This window comes from Nothoprocta perdicaria, unplaced genomic scaffold, assembly GCF_003342845.1.
Source record: "Nothoprocta perdicaria isolate Ctin4 unplaced genomic scaffold, notPer1 scaffold_128, whole genome shotgun sequence".
Lineage (NCBI taxonomy): Eukaryota > Metazoa > Chordata > Aves > Tinamiformes > Tinamidae > Nothoprocta > Nothoprocta perdicaria.
The window spans coordinates 2247591-2253590 of record NW_020454405.1 but is presented as its reverse complement, the minus strand read 5'-3'; positions in this window follow the sequence as shown (position 1 = coordinate 2253590).

Below are 6000 nucleotides of genomic sequence, written 5' to 3'. Positions count from 1 at the left end.
TTAGCATAGCAAGAGCATGCTATTTCTCTAGGTGTAAATACAAATGGGAGTTGCTGCATTGTAAACTATGGGTCACAATTATGGGAACACATGTGCACCCGAAAATTTCAAAAACACTGGTGATGAATGATGAAATAAATTTATAAGGAAGAATGTAGCTTAAGCTACCAAAGCTGATGGTCAAATAGAAATGTGCTTACAGGACTAGGCATGTCATTGCAGAGATTGGGAAGTTTCTAATACAATGAGTTCTGATGGTTTTTCAGTAACCCTCATCTCTATGCAGCAACTGCTCCTAAGTACTCAGTAAATTTAACAGGAACCAACTATTCTTATAAAACAGAGATCTGAGKCATGGTCGGCTAATACTTGTATAGATCATCATCTGCTTTCCTTTGATATCCATCTGATTTTATTATTCCCTGGGACTGAGCAAACTGCACCTCCATTAAACTTTTTTTTGCACAGAAATGGGACATACGTCATGGTCAGGTCATGGCCATGCCCTAGGTYATGTCCCACACAAACATAGTTTTCAGTAAATACACTCCTCCCAGCATTTCATCCTTACAGATTTTACGTTTCTCATAAGCATCTCAATTTCCTTATTGCTCTTAAACGTTATTATATGTTATGTATTTATTATATGGCTTTCCTTCTGAACTGTGAAAGTTTCAGTTACTCATTTCTTGTGCAGCCAGTTTTCTTCTTCTTGAATCACTAATCTGCAACACAAATGTGCTGATCTGTTCTTGCAAATGTTTGCTGCTTTCTTGAAGAAATTTCYGATTGTCCATTTTCCTCCTGCTTCTATGTTTACAGTCCCTCAGCATCAGTTGATGTAAAGTTTCAATATTAATATCTAAATCTTGTACTAATCTGAGGAGAATGTCATTTCTCCAGTTGATATCAATAACAAAACTGAGTTAGATTTTTAGAAGTTTAACAAGGGTTTCACATRATAGCCTTTTTTAAGGTTTTATCCACACTTAATTTCTCTTTATTATGAAATCATGCAAATTTAAATCTTAAAAATGTTAAATGCAAGACTTACATGCTCTGTTTAAATTTGCATTTCTTGCAAAGAAAAGGATGAATATATCTTGGAGAACTTCTTAAAACTTTCTATTGCAAAATATACACGTTTTGCTCCTGGTTGGCAAAATATATCCTGATTCACTGCAAAATATGAAGCATACATGACATGATATATTTCCTATTACGTTTTTTTTTTCTTTTTTTCATCTGTCAAATTAGACAGTCATTTTTGCCCTAAGCAGAGGGTAAATATATTAAAAATATGACCTCTTTGCTTAAGAAAAACTGATTGAAATGTAGTAAGTAATAATTTTTTTTCCCCTATAGCTTTCTTGTTATTTGATCACATGGTCTTTTTATTAGTCTGCTTACAGAGCATGTAAATGTGTAAGGGAATTCAGTAGGGGGAATACAAATGAACCCTGAAAATGTACCACATCAAATTCTTACCTGATGTGAATTGACCAACCTTCACTAAAACCAAAGGAGATAGCAGGCTTTCTGCCATWATGAAGATCTGGTTATCTGCCATTTCTAACTACCGTTTTAAGCATGTACTGTGCTTATATCATTAACAAAGTATAATTTATAGAGATATTTAATTAGAGTGGTACAGTATAGATAAGGCTGTACTGTAATTCCCTAGCAGTAGAATAGTAAAATTCATTCAATTTTAATGATGTTTTAGAGAAAAGTAGTGGAAATCATAAATCTCAGTGTATTTGAGTTTGAGCCCTAGAAATAGCTATTCCAATAAGTAATTTAAAGTATTGAGAAAATGTTCTTCTAAACTTCATCCTGRCATGATAATGTTCCAAGTCTTGTGTAGGTAGCTAATTTTATCCATTGTACTTCTTTACTGGAGCTAATTTTCTCTTTTGATTCTCCTCAAGGTTTCTAGGATTCAGATCTGCTGTTCTCTTTTTTTTTCATTGGCTTTTGCAGATCCCCKTATACAAACTCCATCTTTTTACTCTTCACAGCTATTCTTTTTGACTGTCATCTGCTTTGTAATTGAAACTTGTGAAATAATAGATGGGTGTTTAAATATGATTGGTGCAACTGCATTTCATGTATACTTAGTTCTTCTGCCTTTACACTACATACTTTGGGAGTTGTTCACAAAGTAGTTATAACAGCTAAGCCCAGGATACTTTAAATACATTATCTTTTTTCTTGGTTGGGTTTTCCACATGAGTAATATTGCTAGGACTAAGATGTGCCCTGTATTTCTTGCACAGACTATCAGTAGGACTCACGACTCTTTGCAACTCTTGCTTGATGTGCTGTTGCTTCAACCATTTTTTTTTCATCTCTGTCTTCACTTGTTACTTTATTCACCCCTTCTTACACACTTATTATAGATTTTTTGAGAGGCTTTTGTGTCCTATCATGACCCATATGAGCTCCAGTATTACTGTGCTGGATAAGCAGAGATCAGGTCAAAGATTAGAACATATTATTAGAATATAATCTTTAAAATCATAAGAATGTGGGGRGAGGGACCAAAAGGGGAGAACAGATCACTTTTGGGAATGTAGTAAATCTAGGATTTAGATGCTAGATGGAAGTAAAGAATCCTGAAAGGTCAATATTACCTTGTCATGGATCTGCAGTGCATATAARCTAATGCAGCTCCTTATAGATACAAGTAGTTCTTTTGAATCACCCCAACCAAATGACCTTGGGTAGAGAAAGTACTTTCTTCCTTAAAGTTTAACTTGAGATTCATGACGCTGTATGAATAATAATTATTCCACACAGATAAGTATATTCAATATTTACATATGATAAAATGTTACTTTATAGTAAAAGGCAGAAAAATATTAAATTCCAATTTTGGCAACAAGTCCAAGGCTTTGATTTTGACTGTCTTTGCAGCCCATTATCAGAGAGTTAAGTCTAAATGTATGTGAGCCATGTAGGAGGGTGAAGGAAATGAGACTGTGTATCTAACAAGATTATGTATGCTTTACAGTCTGGAGGGGGGGTGATAGATCCAGACTGGCAGCATTGGCATAGCAAGGACACATGCAAGAAGCACTTTAAAAGCAGGAGAGATACCTATAGGCTCTCTATTACTGCTGCTACTGTAGAGGGGATCTCCTGCAGATCTGCAAGGAATGAGTAAGGAGAAAAATGAGATGCCCTAAGCATCCAAATCTATTGCTGAGTCTCAGTTTAATATTATATATGAATATAGATTTTTATCAGAAAATGAGATGACATGAATCTCATGAGGAGAGAGAGAAGGAGTATTAAATTGAATGACACGTGATATAAGAGAGATGAAGCTTAAAAAAAAAAAAAAAAAGCCAAAGAAGTATTCAGGACTCTGACAATCCTGAAATGAACTAGCAGATTCTTAGCCTATTTTACATCTTTGATTCAAAGTCTGCAGGTGAGGGAGGAGGTAGCAGCTTCGGTGGTGTCAATTAGGAGACCATTTATTGTTGCATATATTGGCTATTTCTCCCTTCTTTGCGCTCTTTTCTCACTAGCTGGGTGCAATTTTGCTGTAAATTCCAAGATCTTTTTCAAAATTTGTAAAGTTTTAGTCTAGCATTTGCTACGTTGCTAGAAGAGATTCCTGCATGTACATCTCAGCCATTGGCCTTCTCACATTGATCCCGCTCAGTATGTATGACAATTTGTTCTGTACCCTTGGACCACAGTGCCAGTCAGCCTGTCTTTGTAATATCCACAGGCACCCTGGACTTCATTGTCCTTCACAAGGGCATAGAGTGAAAGCTGTATTTCTGCCACAAATCTCAAAGAGAGGGCAGGACTTTATTTTCTTGTGAATGTGGGAAAATGCACTGCTGCTTACAGTAATTGAAGGTCACAAGTGCTTGGAAGCCTTTACTTTCTCTTGCTGACACTTTCTCTAGTTCTTCTGAAGTCAAAAACAAAAATGACCATTAGTTAGAAGATTTTTAGGTTCATGTGAGAGAAGTATTTTTCTCTGATAATAAACTGTATCAACAAGAGAACCAGAATAACTATAGTATTTCAAAACTGTGGTTTAACATGGAATAATCCTCTGCATAGTCCTTTCAATGAGAGAAAAAAGAAATGTACTGTGATATCTCATAGCTATAGGAAGCTGGCGGGCATGTTGGAAATCGAGTAGCTTACTAGAGAATATCCTGATTTCAGAAATAAAGAAGTAAATGGACTAAAATATGGTAGAATATTCAATAAACTGACGGTGTGGTCTGAATTGTGTGTTTGGGAACTCACATTTATTTTATGTTTATGGTTCACTCACCAGTAAACGTATCAATGATTTCCTTTCTATTTTTGCTCCTTTCAGTATTTTAGTCTGTATCATTTCTTTTTTCTTCTGTCAGTCCATGGAAGGCTATTTATTGCCTCTGCCTGCCCTTTTTGCTTCTTTCCTCTTTTTTCAGCTTTTTCTCTCTTCTTTTTCTTTTATGAGTTCTTTTTACCACTGCTTTTCACCTCCTGCATTTCCAGAGTGAGTCCCACTAGAAGGCATCATTTGTTGTGCTTTTCTTGCTGTAAGCTTAGTTGTATCATATCCTTCTGAAAATAGTCTCATTTATCTGAAACTGCCTCTAATCTCAGTCTCTCACTCAGTTTGTGCAGCTGCGAGAAAGGTTTTTGTGAGTCACAAACTGATCAATGCTAGTGGCCAGTAGCCATGTATTAATTAATTTTGCTGAAAGCTCTACAAAACTGTACACAAAAACTGTCCTAGGAAAAGTTTCTGTCCATAGTGATTTCTAAATGATAAAAATGTGCTTGCCTTGGCTGTGTAGTGCGAAAGTACTCTCTGATAATAACTAATGATTAATTACAAAAAAATTTACTTGCTTTTTTTTYCAATATATTTTGTGTGAGTTTTCCATAGTTTCCAAAAACTATGAGATAGTAGCAAATCTTTTCCATTTTCCAGATGATCTCCTTTTGAAATACTATACAAACTTGGCATTTCCCAATATTACTGTCTACTCCTCATGGTCTCCTTTCTGACTGCTCCAAAACCAAGTGCTAATTTTTCTCAAGTTAAACTCCTCCTTTCCTCGTTCCTTTTTAGTTCTTTACTGTTCTATTCTGGCTCCTTTTTTTCAGACAATTTTATGTTAMCATATAAAACTGTCCATGACGGGTAACTCTAGAGACAGAATATGTAGCTGTCACTTCCCTGGAGTACCCTGCTAGGCTTTGTCTTGGTTTCTGTGGCTGCTGGGGAAATAATCTGTTCTGATTGCATTTGAATTCTTTTTTTTTTCTAAAAATAACAAGATTGATGCCACATAGTTTGAAGTACTTCTATATAGAAAAAAAAATCCATTTTAATATAAAACCGCAGGTGATAATCCATTCCTGCTGTAAATAGGCTTGTCACTTCCTAATTAACAAAATCCAAATCCAGCCCTAGGTAGGCCTGGTGATATTAACAGTCAATCACAGAATTTCTTTTCTTTAAATACTTTAGCCTTGTTTGAACATCCCTTTCCACCTTCTGTAAAGAGTAATACTAAAAATTCATATGCAAATTAGGAAGGATGCTGTGCTCATTTCCTTCACATTCTTTTAATAGAGTTGCAGTGAATATTGAAATAAATTTAAAAGATCTGGAAACTCAAGAGCTGGTATCGTATCTCAGTGATCAGCTGCATGTATACCTTCAGGATGCCTGTCTCTGTGCAAGCCTTTGTGGCTGCGTTCTTATTTATAGTTAACCAAGTAACTGATAGCAACCTGGAGAGACAGGAAGGAAACTCTAAGCACACTCTGTTTGTACAGCAAAGGATTAGTAAAATGTATTTGTCCAAAGTAAATTCTGGTTGACTAAAGTTTATTAACTGCTGATTTGATCTGGAATTTCAGCTGTGAGCTGGCTTGCTCCAACTCTGGGTTGTGGTTCATTGCATTCCTTTCTTTAGTCACATCAGCTTGCTTTGTGATTCTTTTCTCTCTCTTCGTTCCTCA